This window comes from Oryzias latipes, chromosome 18, assembly GCF_053564925.1.
Source record: "Oryzias latipes strain Hd-rR chromosome 18, Olatipes_Hd-rR_3.1".
NCBI lineage: Eukaryota > Metazoa > Chordata > Actinopteri > Beloniformes > Adrianichthyidae > Oryzias > Oryzias latipes.
The window spans coordinates 6648464-6667326 of NC_136254.1; the positions used below are offsets into that span (position 1 = coordinate 6648464).

The 18863-nt window shown below is 41.6% G+C and overlaps 1 long non-coding RNA gene across 2 annotated transcripts; it reads left to right on the top strand.

Moving 5' to 3' along the window:
• Window positions 1-13036: 13036 nt before the first annotated feature.
• On the top strand, window positions 13037-18305 carry LOC111949282 (uncharacterized). Of its 2 annotated transcripts, XR_013651224.1 has the most exons (7): window positions 13041-14469; window positions 14642-14713; window positions 15395-15547; window positions 15735-15826; window positions 16521-17935; window positions 18016-18160; window positions 18291-18305. It is a non-coding gene; the product is annotated as an uncharacterized LOC111949282 (long non-coding RNA). The 2 variants fall into 2 exon arrangements; XR_002875292.2 differs by having other exon boundaries at window positions 13037-14469; window positions 16521-18160.
• Window positions 18306-18863: the final 558 nt, after the last annotated feature.

Here is an 18863-nt window from a genome sequence, read left to right on the forward strand (position 1 = left end):
AATGGGGAGTGTTAAATATTGGATATCCCACACAGGTCCATAGGTGCTCTTTCAATTAATTGTTGGAAATTAGCTTTGAGTGGATCACTTCTCCACAGTATGCTTAAAATAATTATGAAAGCACATCTGGAAAATTATGTGGTAAACCATAACTTGCCTCCCACGTGTAAGACTACTTCTCCAGATGTGCAGTCTTGCATTCCTGTGTTTACATCATTGTAGCACCACCTACTGGTTAAACTCTCTACCGACTTTATGGATTTGCTTAAGAAAAATAAATAATTACTGGCCCAAAGTAATTTAGATGGTTCCGAAGATCCAATGTCTTTGATCTGTGTTTCAATTTTTCACATTCCCTTAACATTTTATCCTGAACCATCCATAATTGATTCATTTTTATTTTATTTTATTTATGTTCTTTTTCAATTACTGAGTAATTTGGCACAGACAAATGCTGTTAAAAATGTCACCCCTGCCATCTTTGGCAGAGATCATGGATTAACTTCTAGTTGGGATGTTTTTCCGATGGATGTTTAATACCTTAGTGGGCAACACTTCACTTAGTATTTGCCCCTTCAAATATATATATATATATATTGCAGTCTTCTGGAGTGATCGTTTTTGTCAACATCGACTGTGCCCATTTCTTTCATCAGTCCTATGAGGTTCTCTACAACATTTGGCCTTGAGCAGGGACTGCTGAACAGAACAGTAGCCCCCAGAAGAACCTGGTCTATTTTTTTTTTTCTAAAGTAGATGAGCATGCCAATAGTCCAAAAAATGTGCATCCCCAGCTTGTAGTGTGTGAATTCTGCAAAGAAATGTAAAATAAATTGACATCACCATTTAGAGACATGTCTATATTTTTATCCATACCATATAATGTACTTACTGCTGTTTGCACAGGTCCTTGGCTTTCCTCATGATGTGACTTAAACATCGATGGAGAATTGGCAGGTCAAATTGTTCGCTGGAATATTGTGTAGGTGTAGGGGGGGGGGGGGGGGGGTTGTGTGTGTGTGTATATATGATCACTTTTTTTTCTTAACTTGTCCTGTCCAACAGCTAAGCAAACAGATGATGGTGGAAAGTGTGTTGTTGTCACATATTTTACTTTAACAACAGAGGTTATGTATCTTATGATACACCAGATGTATATTAAAAAAAAAACCCTTTTGTAATTTCAGCTAAACTTTATTCATTAATTATATTTGTAAATATTTTTGTTGGACCGCACAGAAAAGAAGAGAGGGATGACAGATATGGGGGGGGGGGGGTGATTATAGTAGAGAGGGTAAGATCATGAAGCGTCAGAAAGCAACAAGTTGCTGGAGCTTTATAATCACAACTGACAGGTTAAGATGCATGAAAAATCTAAAATGGGCGGGGCCTGTCCACACACACACTCAACCGTTACAAACACACCAGGGGGTCTTCCAGAAAGCAGGTTATGCTAGCTCCCACGGTTAGTTTGAGGCTAAAGAAGTGGACAACCACCGCTTTCGGTTCTAAAAACAGGTATATTTCAGGGTATGCTTAGTACCCATAGCAACTCATGCTCTGAACACAACCTCGTCTGGAGCAGGTGAAGTTGAAGGTTAGTTTGTTTACAGAGAGGTGAAGCAGCATGGCGTGTCCATTGGAAGAGGATTTAGTGGATGAAGAAGCGAGGATAATATGGAGTTTTTTCCGCCGTGAGAGGGTGTTAAAATCACTTATCTATGTTTTTTTGTTTCCAAATGATTATTTACTGGAGCATTATCATTTTTCAAGAGACTCCTTAATTTATTTAACAAATCTTTTGAAGCTGTTCATATTGAACATGACATCTGGGAGCAGCGCTGAGCACAGAACATTTTACGCATCGCCCTTCGTGTTTTTTTGCGACTGGGAGTTTTCTATACAGCGTGGGTGATGCAGAAAATGTTGGAAAGGCAACTGTGTGTCAGGCAGTTCAGACAGTATGTCTGCCACTCAAACGCCTCCTGGGAAATTTTGTGCAGTTCCCTGGCCATAAACCACTGAGGGACATTAAAGAGGAATTCCACAGAATAGCAAGTTTGTCCGTTAATTTTATTTTACAGTTACACACTGCTTTATCATTAAATCCATACTGTCTTCGGTCACAATCATTACAATATTTCTAATATTTATCCTCCTATTTCAGGGTTCCCAAATGTGATTGGGAGCATGGATGTAACTCTCATTTCTATTAAAGATTATGTACGGTACCAGAAATCCTTCATACCCAATACAATAACCCTGTACAACAACTCACAATGCAACAGCTAACCTTTTCAAGTTTTTCATTATTATTCTTTGTTCTTTTTTTTTTCTATTTTGCAATTTTTTTTTTTTACCTGCACTGTTCTGTAAATAACTTTTTGTGCGAGTTATTGTCCCCATATTCATGAAGAGGAAAGTCCATTGCTTTTGATTTGGTAAAAACATGCCTTCAAGTATAATTAAAATGGGGCATTTCCAGGCAAAACGGATATACAGTGAAATAGCAAGGTTAGCTAGCTCGTAAACTTGGCTACCTAGCAAGAAAATACACCATTTGCTAGCGCAGCTGCTTTAAGTGAGGACTAACTTAATTAGGTGAGCCGACAGGAACGTGCAAAGTTTGTTTCACTAAAAAAACGTACCTTTGTGATCCACGTCGCATAATATGATGTTGTTTCTCTTTCGGCTTTTCCCATCAGGGGTCGCCACAGCGAACGAGTCGCATGGTAAACTTGGCAATGTTTTACGCCGGATGCCCTTCCTGACGCAACCTTCTCAAAGCAACCGGGCTTGGGACCGGCACAGAGGTAGAGAAGGGAACAGGGAGCAGCCCGGAGTTGAACCCAGGTTTCACGGACGGAAGGCGCCGCAAACCAGCACGAGCTAAACCGGCTCCCACGTCGCATAATATGATAATGTGACATAATGTAGACTGCCAATCTAGTCCAGATACATATCAGATTTCTAGTCAAAACATTCACTGTGGTTGAAGAGATCTAAGGTTATTACTCCAGAAAGAGTACTTTGCAAAGAATGTGCTCCAAGTGCGTTTTCAGAGACAAAAAGCTTTTGTTTCTGAAACTTTCTGGAAACTGTCATTTCTGTTATTTTACATTTCACGAGTGGTAAAAATGCCCCGTGAACAAAAGAAAAATCCTTTTATAAATAACTTCTTTTAAAACCAAAACATAGTCTGACTTTTTTTTAATTCTTCTCTTGAGATGTGCAAAAGGGGGGGGGGGGGGGGCGCTATTGGTAGGGGACTTTGGGGGGTTGACTGGTCTGAGGCGGTCGGCGGTTGCCCCGGCCGGTTGGCTGCCTCGGTCCCGTCGAGGCCTGACCAGAGCTCTTCCAGGGCCGGTGCTTGGGGGTGGGGGCGTGGACTTGCTCCTGGGGGACGGTGCTTTCTGGCTCCTCTCTCTGTGGGTGGTGCTGGGCCTAGGGTGTTGGCGCCTCCAGGGATGGGGCCCCTGGGCTGAGGGGACCTGGCCCCTATGCTGGGGGACCGGCCACCGGGGGACAGTCTACCAGCTGTCCCCAACTTACCCGCTTCCTCATATAATCTCATTATAGGGTGAGGGGGTGGGGGGGTTAGCCTGCGAAGCGCCTTGGGGGGGCTACTTGGCAGTGGTCCCCCTCCCATGGTTGCCGTATGGAGTGGGCCCCCCCTCTCTCGGTTTTATTTGCACCTTAGACATGTAGGGCCCTTCGGGGAAGGGGGGGGGGTGTTGGTTGGGGGTGCTCGGACATCACTGCCAGAAAGCATCAGATGTCCTCTTGGCACCCTACCCGCCAATTTTAACCGAACCTTAGACATTTAGGGCCCCTTGGTGGGGAGGGGGAGGGAACATGTGTTATATTTTTATATGAAAAGTGCTTTATAAATAAAGTTTGATTTGATTTGAACATCACTGAGTAATCAGGAGATGTCCCCTCCGTGCCCTACCCGCCAATTTTAACTGCACCCCCTTAGTACACACACCCTTTACTCCTCAAAATATACATTCAAACAAACACACACACATATGCACACACACGCACACGCATTTTGCAAGGAAGGTGGTACCTAGGACCATCTGTCCCCTACCCCGCCCCTGGTGGGGGGTGCTGGGCCCTTGGCAACGGCGGCCGTGTCCCCTGGGTGCCGGTTTCCTTGGCCCGGTGGTGTTCTCTCCGTGCAGGGAGAGGGTTCACATTACACCTGAGCCGGGGGTGTCCGTGTCCCTGTGGGGTGGGTTCTGGTCCTTGCCTCTGAGCGCTGGGCCCTGCCAAATTTCCAACTGTGGCCTAGCCTAGTTGGGCCATGTTTACAACACCTCTCTTGGGCCCCTCTCTTCCCCGGGGTGCTCCCCTCCTGGGCGGGGGCGGCTGGCCCCTGCCTTGCTCCTTCCTGGACCAACCGTGGGCTGGGTGGGTGGCTGCCTGGAGTGCAGAGCGGGCCTCCCTTGGGGGGTCCTGTCTCGTACCTGGCGTAGGGCCAGGGGGATGCCCGGAACTCCTCGTGGTGATGGGGTGCTCGTCCGGGCCTGAGGGCGCCCTTCTCGGGTGGGGCCCTGCGTTGGGCCCTCCCGGCGCGGCAGGGGGGGGCTGCTTTCCTGGTTGGGCTGGGGCGGCGCTCTCTTTTCCCCCATGCCTCCCTGCTCTCTGGCTCTGGGGGCCTCGGGGCGGTCCTGCTGGCCCTAGCCTGTATGACTATGGTAGGTATGGTAGCAAGTTTGTAGGTATGACTATGGTCATAGGTATGGTCAATTTAGGTTGTTCTCTGCCTGCTGCCGTGTGGCGTTGGGGGGGTTCTGGCTGCCGCTGCTGCTGCGGCGGGGGTCTTGGTGTGGGGAAGGCTGGGCACTCTCCCTCTTTTTTCCACTTTTCACCATCTATTTTAGAAGAACATGAACACTCACCTGAGCACAGGTGTTAGCTCACCTTTGCACTAATAGTATGCATGATTGAATGAATAAAATATTTCACACTATTTGGTTTGAAGGCATAAGTATGCATGTGTGAACACTCTGTATTGTGTACATGTTGACATGAGGGCATTTTTGCAGGTGTTAATAACATTTGTGTGTGTGTGGACAGGCCCCGCCCTATGAGATTTGTACTACATTTGAACTTTACTGTAATGATAAACATCCAGTAAACTTGGTTTATGCTGCTTTATGGTCTTACCCCCCCCCCCCCCCCCCAACATCCCTCTCTCTTCTTCCCTTCTTTCCTTTTCCGTCCGGTCCAACACCAAAGATTTTCAAACATGATTGAAATTAATAGTTTGGCCTCAATTACAAAAGGGGTTTATTCAGACATACCTCTGGTTTGTCTGAAGATTAATGACCCCTATTGTTAAAGTAAAATATGTCCAACACAAGAGGCCGTCAGTTCTCATCTGCCTGCCCTGCTGTTGGACAGGACAAGTTAAAAAAAAAAAAAAAATGCCCCATGTAACTAAGGCAAACGGGCGCAAAAATCCAAGCTCAAAACTCAGTGAAGTTCTGGAGGAACTCAACACGCTGAAAAAGGCCCATGAAAACTTCATCCAGGACAAAAAAGGCCAGGGACTTTCTACCAAGGTGGAAGCTCTTGAGCATGAAAATGCTCAATTGAAGAAAGAACTGGAAGAACTTGCTGTTCCAACTGACACCAAAGAGTTGAAATTCAACAATTTAAAAGAAGAGAAAGATCAGACGACTGAAGAACAGTTGACCCTGAAACAGACCAACCTTGACATGGTCTGGGAGCTGGAAGAGTGCAAGGCCGTGTTGATCCAACAAATGGACATCAATGACAAAAATGAAGCTTGCATCAAAAAGCTGAAACAGCAGCTTAAAGATTTCAAAGAGCAGAAGGCTGCAAAGGGAGGCAAAGGACCCAAACCAGACACCAACAAAGCCTTTGATGACCTTCAGAGAAAATATCAGGAGTCTCAAGAGGAAAATGAGGAACTAAAGGCAGAAAATCAAGTTCTGGTCAATGAAGTTGAAGATTTGGAGAAAGAAAATGCTGCCCTAAACAAGAAACTGGAGGTCTCTGCTCAGCATGAATCCACTATCACTGAGCTGAAGGAGCAACTGAAGAAACATGAGGAGGAGAAAAAGGCTCTCCTTGAATTGAAGAAACTCAAGGAAAAAGAAGCAGAAGATGCAAAAAGGGAGTTGGAAGAAATGAAGGCAAACAAAGAGAAGAAAAGTCTCTGTACAGACTGACTCTGAGAATCAGGAATGCATCACCAAAGATGGAGAATCCACGGAACAGGCTGAGGTAAAAGAAGAAGAACCAAAGAAATGAAAAAAGGTGTTTTCCTTCATCAAATTTTGGCGCAGACTGATTTGCTGTAAAAAAAGTACAGCAAGCGACTGCACACAATTAAAAAAAAAAAAGATCAACCTTGTCTAAAAAAAAAGGGGCTGTATGGTAAGGTTTGCATGTTCTTTCCATGCATGCGTGGGGTTTAATCTGGGTGCTCTAGTTTCCCCCCCCCACACACACAAAAAAAGTGAAAATAAAGATTCCTAAATGTAATGACACAAGACACTGGTAATATCCAGGAAAATATTGAAAAAGATTTTAAGAACATTTTTTTGTGGTTAAATTGAAGGTTTTAACAAAAGCGTTAATGTTTGCTTCCAGTCATTAAACTGTTTTAGGTTTTATTTCAATGTATTTATGAAAATGTATATAATGTGTAATAAATGGTTATTTGTTAGTTTTTATTAAAAAAGAAATTAAAAATATAAAAAGTACAAAAAAATAAAAAACATATAATCCAGCCTCAGAGAGTCACAAAGCTGTGTACTTTCTGTGACGGTCCCAAGCCCATAGAAATGGAGAGGGTATATATGCTGGTTGGACTCCAGGTTTTTCTTTGCTTCAAAACTATCCTCCTCTCGGAGAAGACGCCACGCAGGCATAGAGCAGCTGCAACTCTATTAACCGCATAAAAGCGTAAATATTGAGTAAAGCAATTCCTAAACAAGAAACCCAGTGTCTAAGGAATATGAGGACTTGAGGAAGATGCTTGATTTCATGCTGAGAGAGAGAGAGATCTAAGCTATGAAGATTGTTCACAGACAAATTCTGGATGCTATCGGAGAGGTGAAGCAGGTCCGGTCTTTGCAGGAGCAGTGCTTCAACAGGATGGATATAATCGAGAAACGTATGGATGACCAAGAGCAGATCTCCAGATCTAACGACGTGATAATCACCGGATTGAAAATCAAACCCCGGTCATACGCGTAAGCAGTGACCGCCGGGAACGGTGAGGAATCCGACAAGCAGGAGACGAGCTCTGTGGAAAAACATGTGGAGGACTTCCTAAAGTCCAATGGAATTTCTCTGGACACCAACAATGTGGAGATCTGCAGACCGCTTCCCAAGAGAAGAGACACCGACAAACCAGCAATCCTCTTAAAGTTTGTCAATCGGAAACACAAAGCAGTTTTATTGAAGCAAGGAAGAAATCTGAGGGGAACCAACGTTTTCATGAATGAAAACCTCACGAAAAGGAATGCCGACATCGCCAGAAGAGCACGTTACTTGAAAAAGCAGGGGAAAATTCAAGGAACCTGGGTAAAAGACTGTAAAATTTATGCCAAACTCTGTGGCTCCCATGAGCAGTCCAAGGTTGTTCTTATCAGGAGCCTGCAAGATTTTTTTTAGACTGCAGTCTAAACAAGAGATACGTGAAGATGCTGGTCTTACGAGAAGAGACAAACTCTACTATCCATGGCTTCTAAAAAAAAAAAACACTTTTTTTCTTCAACAGTCACCTGCAACCACAACTCTCAGAGATCTGAATGGTGAGCAAACCGACCTTCAAATATTCAGTGATAATGACAACAACCTTCAAGACATCGACCCTGATCAATTCTTTTCCACTGTTAATATGGACTGCAAATATTACAGCATAGATGACTTTAAAAACTCTGTTAACCCAGAAGAAAAACTGTCAATCATTCACTTTAACAGCAGAAGCATGTATACCAACTTTGAAGACATCAAGGACTATTTACAGAACATCGGGCATTCCTTTGATATCATAACCATATCTGAGACTTGGTTCAGCCGCGACAAGGACGCTGACTTTGAATTGGAAAACTATGAACTTAACTATGAACAGAGTAAACAAAAAAGGTGGAGTCGCCGCATTATGTGGAAAAAAATACAAAGTTTACAGTAATTGATAAATTGTCTGTCGCAGTGGATGGAATACTGGAATGTCTTATAATTGAAATATGTAACAATTCAGGGAAAAATGTCATATGCTGTGTTTATAGGTCGCCAGGGTCAAGCTTAGAACTGTTCAGTGACTGGATGGAAAAGATGTTTACCTCTCTAAAGAACAAAATATTATACATCTGTGGAGACTTCAATATCGATCTGATAAACCCCAGCAAACATAAAGCTACCGACGACTTTATCAGCAGAATTTATGGTATGAGTTTATATCCAACCATAACAAGACCCAGCAGAATCACTACTCAAAATGCTACTCTTATTGATAATATTTTTACAAATAATATAGAATACACTCATATGAGTGGACTAATGATATGTGACATAACTGATCATTTACCAGTTTTTGCACTATTTGACATCCGGGTTCCGGGTTACACAGCAGGACGCGTGGCGTGCCTTTCTGCGAATACAACTATCTTCAAATTACTTAAAAAGTTGATTTTCTCCAAAAAAAAGAGAGCTGACCATGCCCCCGAAGAAAACCCAGGAATACGAAGACCTCAAAAAGTCTCTTGACATTATTCAAGAAACGCTGAAAAGTTTTATGGACCAAGTGTCCGCTAAGCTAACGCCACTTTGGGAAATGATGGAAGAGTTCCGAAGATTTCGGGCTCAAAACGAGCAGCGAGAAAACCGGGTCGAGATTCTGGAGAAAAGACTGGACGATGTGGAACAGCAAGTAAGGATGAATAATGTCATTCTCACTGGAGTACCAATCCAGCCTCGAGTGAAGCCAACAGCAGGAGCTAGCACTGCTAATGCTAGTGCCACCGTAGCTAGCAGTGCTAATATGGAGATCGGTGCAGAGTCTCTGGTACGCAAATGGAAACATTTCTCACATCTAAAGGGATTTCCCTGGATCTCAATACCATCGAGACCTGCCACCTGCTCCCCAGGAGGAAGGAGACGGATAAACCAGCGATCCTCATCAGGTTTGTGAATCACAAACACAAGCTAGCTTTGATGACCCAAAGGAAACACCTGAAAGGTTCGGCTACTTATCTGAACGACCATCTGACCAGAAGGAATGCTGAAATCTCAAAACATGCACGGCTTCCCAGGAAGCGTAAGCAGATTGAGAACACTTGGGTTAAAGGCTGCAGGATTTACGTCAAACCAATCGGTCCACCGGACCGGGCCAAGGTTCTGGTTGTGAACACCATGAAAGACTTTGAAAAGTGTTTAATCACGGTCGTCTGAAACAACATGGAGTAATAAACCAAAGAGCCAAATAATTTCAAGAAATATGACACGTGGATTCATCACTTTCTCTGTATGTCTGACGTCACCTGAATAACAGCAGAGTTCTGACCTGCAGACAACTTCACCTCAACTTTCACCGCAGCTGATACCAGCTGAAGAAGGATATGGACCTGAATCTAATGTCTGCAGACATAACATCGAAGAGAACTATTAACTGTTTTGAACCCAGAAGATCAGCTGTCATTCAGCAGAAGAAGAAATACCAACCTTGGACAATCGACAGATTATGGACCCTTTTTATTTTTCCCTTACAGCATTACTTTATTAGAAAAAAATAGATAAAATACAAAAAACAAATGTAAAAAAAAAAGTAAAACAAATGATTAATCACTTATTGAAAATTGTTAAATTGATTGACTTTTAATGATATTACTTCACTTTCTCCAAAACTTGATAAATTGATTCAAAAATCTTTCCTAATGTAGCATAATTTTGCACATGTTTTTAACTTTTGATACTTGATGAAATTTTGCTATGAAAATTCCTGAAACAGTGTTGTCTACTTTACTGATATAGTATTATGTTTTATTCATATGAATGACTTTTATAAGTAACATAATCTGCATATATATCTGCATTTGCCATGTTGATTTCTAAAATATTTTTGGCGTAATACTTAAGTAATTCATCTTTGGCATGTGCTTTATCGATACCTTATGATTCTTAATTCTTTCAAAAGCTAGGAACCGTATATTGATAAATCATGTAATAAAATGGTTACAGTATAACGGGGTGGGATTATATAAGTTCGCTTCCTTCCACTCCCTTTCAAGCAATATTTATTAATATGTCTATTTATCCAAAGTATGATTAGTTACTGTATGAATGTATAACTGATTATATTGCTTTTGTGTGTTATTTCTACTTAATTGCTTGAAATAAACCATTTCAAATCAAAAGACAAAGTAAATTATAAAAGGACCAGTCTACAAAAGGTTAAAAAATGAAAAAACCATGAATGCTCTGAATAATGACTTATCCAGACAAAACTGGAACTCTGTGTACAGAGAGAAAGATGTCGATATTGTTTTTAAATGTTTTTAGAAACATTTACCTCACTTTACAATAAGAACTATCCAATTTATAAATTCAAGAACAAATTTGCCAAATGCCCTTGGTTAACCACCGGTCTACAAAATGCTTGTAAAAAGAAAAGTAACCTCTATAAAGAATTCTTAAAACAGAGGACAAGAGAAACTGAGCACAGATATAAGTCATGTAAAAATAAACTGAAATAACACGTTACAGTAAAAAAGTGTACTTCAATAATCTACTGAATGATAATAAATACAACGTAAAGCGAGTTTGGGAAATATTAAATAACATAATTAAAAATGGGACAAAAAAGCGAACTTATCCAGATTATTTTACAGATGAGAAGGGTCAAAGCTATGACAATGTTACAGCAAACGGTCTCAATAACTATTTTGTAAACGTGGGTCCAGAGTTGGCAGTGGAAATTCCAAAATGCAAAACTAGCAAAGACAATAATCCACCCATCGACAGGATCCCACGCTCAGTCTTTCTCTCTGATGTGAACGAAAATGAGCTGATATCAATTGTGAATAATTTCAAGAGTAAAAACTCAAAAGATTGTGAGGATATAGATATGAAGGTGGTGAAAAAAGTCATTTATAGTGTATTTAAGCCTCTAACATACATATGTAACTTATCATCCTCTCACTCATGGTGCAAAAAGAATTCAACATGACTGTCACGATGAGGGGGCTCGAGAGCCGGTAGGACCCAAATGCAGAGACGGGAGGCCAACGGGTTCAGGACTAAAGGATTTTAATAACAAAAAGCGCTGCAGAGCAGGATGACAAAACTAAAACAAAAACTTACTGTGGCTTGGCGATGAACATTAAACGAGGACACTAAGACAAGAGGACGCTAAAACCTGGACCTTCCAGAGGAAGGCAGAGACAAGACTTTTATACAGACAGGCAGACAAGACACAGGTGAACATGATCAGGGCAGATGGGGACCAAGGAAGTACAACTCAAGACATGACAAGACAGGAACCCTTTCAAAATAAAACAGGAAACAGGCCACCAAGGAGGAGGGGGCCCGTGAGACTAACAGTGACGGACAATGAAGTTCGGAGGCCGGGCTCAGCACGCCAGCAAGGCCCAGAAGAATCCGGAAGACGACGGGGGGCCGCGCCGTCCGGCGAGGCAGGTCCGGAGGGCCGCGCGGTCCGGCGAGGCAGGTCCGGGGGACGGCGCGGAGTCCGGCGCGGAGTCCGCCGCGGAGTCGGCCGGCGGGCCGGGCCAGCAATCGGCCGGCGGGCCGGGCGTGGAGCCGAGCTCTGGCGGGTCGGGCGTGGAGCCGAGCTCTGGCGGGTCGGGCGTGGAGTCTGCTGGAGGGTCAGGCATGCCAATGGAAGCGGAGACCCGTCTGGGTGCAGCCAGCACCCCCCTGGGAGCAGGGACGGGTCGGGGTGCATCCGGGACCACCACTGGAAGGGGATGTGGTGCATCCGGGACCACCGCCGGAACAAAAACGGGACGGGGACGGCGACAACGACCCCCCCCTCAGGGCAAGACGGCTCCCTGTGAAGTCCAGGTGGCTTCCACTCCAGGCATACAAGGCAAACTGGGCCTGGTCAAAATCCCAGTAAGACCTCGTACGCTCGGCTTCTTGGCAGTAGGCCTCCAGAAGCCGCATGTCCCGCTCTGCTGGGTCCAGAAAATATGGCTGGTCCATTCTGTCAGGGTGAGGGGGGCTCGAGAGCCGGTAGGACCCAGGCGCAGAGACGGGAGGCAACCGGGTTCAGGGCAAGGTGTTTAATTACAAACAAAAAGCGCTGCAGAGCAGGATGACAAAATAAAACAAGACGTACTGTGGCAAAACATGAAACATGGCATGAAGGAGTCAGGGAAAAAGACGTTAATGGACCAGCACAAGAAGAAGGGAGAGACGAGACTTAAATACAGACAGGGCAGACAAGACACAGGTGAACATGATCAGGACAGATAGGGACAAGGAAGTAAAACTCAGGAACATGACAACACAGAACACCTTTCAAAATAAAACGGGAAACAGAACCAAACATGACAGAACAAGAAATAAAACAAAAACCAAGAGAAAACAAACTCAAACCATGACAATAACAGGGTAAAAGAATTCTGCAAAACACAGTAAAGCAGCTACAACTAAACATATTTAGACAAAAACCCACACTTGAATCAAATCCATCCAGACAGGCAAAGGGAATGGTATCCCACAATCCCTTGCGGTGCCGATCTAACAGCAGCACCAAAGTTACACCTACTTAATAGAATTTAAATGAAAGTAAAATGTCTGTCTGATAACTATGTGTTATTTTTAAGCTGACTTAACTATAAATAATTGATTTATCTTAACTAAAGCAAATAATTAAGTTAGATCAAACTAAAAGTTTATTTTTCCAACATCCATACGTGGTCTTATTACCCTCTCATGGTGGAAAAAGTAATATCTGAGCTTCTTCATCCACTAAATCATCTTCAAATGGACACGCCATGCTGCTTCACCTCTCTGAAAACAAACTATCCTTCAACTATCCTGGTCCAGACCAGGTTATGTTCAGAGTATGACTTGCTCTGGCAACTTGACATACCCTGAAACAAACATTTTTTGGAACCAAAAGCTTAGGTTATCAACTTCCTTAGCCTCAAACTAACCGTGGTAACTCACATAACCTGCTTTCTGGATTCCCCTCAGCCCCTCCCAATTCTGAGTTCTCACCAACTGATGTAGACGAGTGAGAACAGTGTGCTGCTACACTGAAAAAAAGGAGACAGCCGTCTCTTGGATTAATCTAAGCATATCTGGTGCATTTAACACAATTTCTACATGTTTTCGAGTCAAATGTGACTGTACAATGTATAATCTACATGAAATGATAAGATTGCACATAGATTTGTTCAGATCACTTTGGAATGAAGCAACTCGGTTATGTTGCAATACTAATTATCGGGATACCTCACGGGATTTCCTCTCGCGCGCTAAGGATTGTTGGAAAAAGAAGGCAGCCATCTCAGTCAAATCCAATGCCTCGTGGTACGACACGTCACACCACAACTTTCCCGGTAAGTCTTGAATTTTTTATTAAATAGTGACAAAATCTGAGCCAAATGTAGCTTAATGTCTCAAGAGTGACTACATAACGTTAACGTTGAAATAAGTTGACGTTATCACTCTGTTTTATTTGAATTTGTCTTTTGAGCAGGAGCGGTCAACGTCACATTTGGCGCTCCTAACATATTTTGGTCTTATGTGTGAATTTTTTTTTCTTGAATTAATCGTGGTTTACATTGTGTGTTAACGGCACTTTAGTGTTGTTAATATAAGAGTGTCGTAGCCCTTACGGAGAGAAGGGGCGGGTTGCAGCGTAAAGCGAGAGAGAACGGGGGCGCGTAGCTAAAAAGACTGAAAAGTTGTAGCTGGATACTGTATGCCGAGTGTAAATTGTGGACAAATAAAGTGTCGAGACTCATCCAGCCGTGGTCCGAGTCGTCCTCCCACCAGCTAATTTCTCTGGACGCGGGGTCTTAAACACGGAGCTGAGCGGCTCCCTTGCCCTTACGGTCATCAAGCGGTGAGCAGGAAAGTTAATTTCGATAATAAAGTCAAAGTGTCATTCTTCTCATTAATAAATGCAGTTTCTAATACAATCTTGTTATGTTGAGAATGAGACGCTACTGCTGGGTTGTGATAAAACTTAACATTTACTAAAAATGCTGCGTAACACAGAAGTCATGGCAACCGCTGAGTCACCATGGCAACAGTTACATACACAACAACAACAAAATCCTTCACAAAAAATGTTCTGTGTGCCCCTAAAACTCTGTCCTTGCTAAGTGCTTACTTAGTCGGCTGCATTATTTTAATTACTCCTCCCCTGTTTTGCTTCAGATTGACAAACTCGAGTCATCTATTCACCTGGAGTCAGCTGAAAAGTCGTGGGCTCAAGTATTTGTGGTAAGAACAAGAAGTTGTATTTGCTTTTAGGCTTTCAATGCATTACATATATTTTAAGTTGCTTTGCAAATTAGCGACAAATGAGTTATGTTTATCTCAGGAATGTATTTTTGAGTTAAACACCATTTTGTCCTCACTATAAGTTAATCATGTTTTGTTTCCCACTTTACAGTGAACAGTGCTACTAGTATTCCAGTGACAGAGTGAATGTGGCAATGCAAGGCCTGCCCTTCAGTTTTTCAAAGTAGGTCCCACCTTCTGAAGCATTATGGAGTAAGACATGGGCATTATGGGAATAACATTCGTATTCCATGTGTTCATGAAAGCTGTCCATGCACTTTTAGAACGTGGAATGCACTATTAATTCATTTGAATAGATGTCATGTTATTAAAACTAGCCACCATCATTTAGAGAGATGTATATTTAGCTGCCACTTGTGTCCCTGTAAGGATCTTGTGTCTGAAAGAGATTACTGGACTCATATTAATGCACACTTGAAAAAAAATGAGGTTGTAACTTGTATGTTTTTGCATTGCGACTTTGAAACAAATATTTTAGGATCTTTTAAATCCCACAAGAGCTGGAAACACAGTTTTTACTCATCCAAAGATTTTAAACCAGGAATAGTAATATCAGCAACTGTTGCTGCCCTAGATTCTGCTTCCAGTGCTTCTGATGATGACATTGAGGATGCTCAACCAAGTAGCAGTGCTGATGGTCTTAGCGACCTACCAGATGTAATCCAGCACAGTTTGGCAGCAGCGTTGTTAAAATTAGAACATTTTTCTTGTGTGCCAAGCAAAGCAATCAATGATTTTTTGGTAGAACTTCTATACCAAATTACCAAATTATGCCTTGACAAGTTGTCGCAGAGGATGTGTTCATCTAAAAACAATGCTTGATAATGCTTTCATGTTATTTCAGATAAACGCAGAGTTCAAGCGCATTACAACCATGCCTCTACAGTCAAGGTTTCTGTCGCAGCTTGACTTTCTGTCTGAAAGTCTGCTGAGAGTGTTTGCAAAGCCATCGGGGAAGCAGGGCAAAATGTTGAAAGACATGACAGACATGATGATGGTAAGAACTTATCAAACTTGTTTAACTATCAAGTTTAAATTGCAGTCAGTAAGACTTGTATAAATAAATCCATTTCAAAATCACGACTTCCTCTACCTGACAGTACTGATGATCTGTAATTTTTAACGCATATTCACTGTCTATTGAAAATTTGAGTTCAAATTTCTGTATTTTCTTTTGTATTAAGGATGACGTGGATGCTAGAAGGGAGTCCCTCATTAAAAAGGACTTTGCCTCTATTTGAAGGAGAATCCTGACATCTTGGTGCACGAGTACATGGTGAGTGTTGTAAGTAGATTACTGATTTGCTACATTTTAAAATGTACTCAGTGCACTCTGTGATCCTAAAAACAATTGTAAAGCTTAATATTCTTCATTTGAGCTAGAAGTTGTCGATTTTATTTTGACTTTTCAAATGTGGTATTGATGGCAGGGAATCTTTGGCAACAATAATTTACTATGCTGCTCACATGTTTAAACTATAGCATGAGTACTTTTGCTAGGCCTGCACAATATACCGCAAATTTATCGTTATCGCGACATTAAGCTGTGCAATATGCATACCGCAAAAGACGGCGAAAATCGCAATAAATGTTTACCTTAAATGTGCTAAAACAATCTCATGGCAGCTTGAAATATTGAACAAATGAAATAAATCCCTTTATGCATTTAACCAATCGGAAGGACCCATTTACGTTGTTGATCAATCAGATGAGCCCTTTTATGTTTGATGTTTGCCTCCTACGTCGACGTGGGTCATTTGGAGTCTAATTTTTAAACTGTTGCAGTGAACACGGAAATTATGTTTTTGGTTGTTTTGCTATTTGTTTATATACCGCGAATTATATCGTTATCGCAATATTAATCACCAATATCGCATTTCGCGAGTTTTCCTCATATCGTGCAGCCCTAACTTTTGCATTCAAAAGATCAGTTTAAAAAATCAATCTTCAATAATATTTTCTTTGCCCAGGACATGACTGATGTCTCCACTCTCAGTGCCATTGAGAAAACAACAGTGGGAGTCTATGTTGCCAGGGAGACACCAGGCAAGGACTTTCCTGATGTTGGCATCATCATCGAAGGTGTGGTGATACTTCAGGACCTGGATAATGTGGCCCTTGCAACAGCCATGCTGTTTGGACTTTTTTACTGCTTCAACATGAGTTACCTGGCACAGCTCCCCTACACTTTTGAGGTGATTCAAAAGGTGGTCATGGAATTGGATCCGACTGAACTCTCGAGAAAAGCCCAAAACTTAAAGACAAAACTTCAATAAGGAGAGATCATTGTTGTGCACGTCACATGTTTAACTAAAGGTAAGAGGACATTTATAGTTCACATACGCCCTCTTGCATTTTGGACATTGAATTTGTAGGTGAATGATCAGCAACCCAAAAACGATCACATTGTTCAGTGTAGTGTTTATTCTGTGGGATGGTTATAACTGTTTACCTGCCATGGAAACGTAGTGCCATTTTTTTCTGTTTAATTGGTATGGTTCTTCAATTTTGTTTTTCCAAGTGAAAAAGGATGATTGTACGCAATCTGAAAAGGTTGTAGTTTAAAAAAAAGTTTTAATACTTCTAAGGCTGTTTTGAATCATGATGTCACAATACCAGTGTTGAAATTTTTGACACTTGCTGTATTTTTGACTGTATTTTGTGCTGTGGCTTTTGAAATAAAGCTTTGACATGCAACTGTTATTTTTTATTTATTTGAGTAAAAATGAGTAATGTTAACAATTCCAGAAGGTTAACAGAAAGGTATTTGCAGTTCTACAAATGATTTATTTTAATAACTAATAATTTTTTTAATGGTAGCACCATTGTTTTGAAATATTACTAGTTCTTACAGGCAGTTATATTAGATAAAACAATACATATTTAATTTCAAGGTCTGATATATCTGACATTAGAATAGAATTCAAAATTGTAATATGAAAAATAAGTTGCATTTAAGCAAGCAAATAGTTTTGGAGTAAACATTACTGAATAGTGTTGAAATAAAGTGATGAAATTGTGACCAATTAAACTGATCCAAGAGCTCAAATTACATTGTGGTAACATGTCTCAATCACATATTTTTAACACAAAATAATCAGTTTTGTTGAATGACATTTACTTGTGTTAATTTAACTTGATGGTTTAAGTTGCTGTGAAAGCAAATCATCTGTGTGCAACCACTGTCCACTATTGAATTAAGTAAATCGAACAGATCTTTTTTTTCAGTGTAGCTCCGCTAACATTTTCTATGCCAATCACTCATTCATCCTTCATTTTCTGTACCGTTTTTCCCTTTCGGGTTCACGGCGCTGCCGGAGACTATCCCGGCCAATTGTGGACAAAGGCAGGGGATGCCCTGGACAGGTCGCCAGTCTGTCGCATGGTAGAATGTACACACTCTCAGTCATACCTATGGTCAATTTAGAGTTGCCAATCAACCTATGAAGCATGTTTTTTGGACAGTAGGAGGAAGCCGGAGATCCACTGCGCCACCGTGCAGCCCACTGCTGATCAGTCACTGGTCTCTATTAGTGACCAGGCTGCTTTAAGACAACCCACCCACCTACCTCTCACTCCCCCGGGTCGTGCATTGTTGTGCGCATGACAGGTTTGTATTGTGAGCCAATATAGCATTTAAACTTTGTTCTGTGGCATACGCCAAAAACATTCTTTTAAGGATCCTAAATGTTCCATAGAGTGTGGAACTTGGTTTTATATATATGTTGGATATTCGACAGACATTCATCATGGATCTGCAGTGGTGTCTCCCAGGGACCGTCAACAAGTGAACAAGTGCATGAGATGGAGAACATTTTAGATCAAACCCAAGACTAAATGCTTAGCAAGAAGAAATAAAGGACTAAAAAATTTCCTATTTAAACAATCTGGTTTGTTTTGCAATGTTTTAATAAGAAAGTTTTGCAATGAGATGCTCAGTATTTCATAAGAAAAATGGTTTGAAGTAAACATTCTATTTTTTTTCAATAGCTTTCAGAGAGAGCCAAAAAGAGCAATACACTGATCCTGAGAGTGCCATCTGGTGGTCAAATAAATACATAACAGATTAGAAAGGAAAACAAATCATAATCCATCCCAAGATTTGCCCTGTTATTTCCATTGTTAGTAACTCGACCTACTAAAATTTGAGAAGATAACTCATCTAAGAAGTTTTGTCAGAAGTTTTAAAGACAGATAAGCAATCATTAAACTAATACCAACATTTTATATCCTACATCTTCCTCCGCTCTTCCAGGACCAGGTCAGGTGAAAACTGAAAATGAGAACACCTAGAACAATTAGACAAGGCCCAA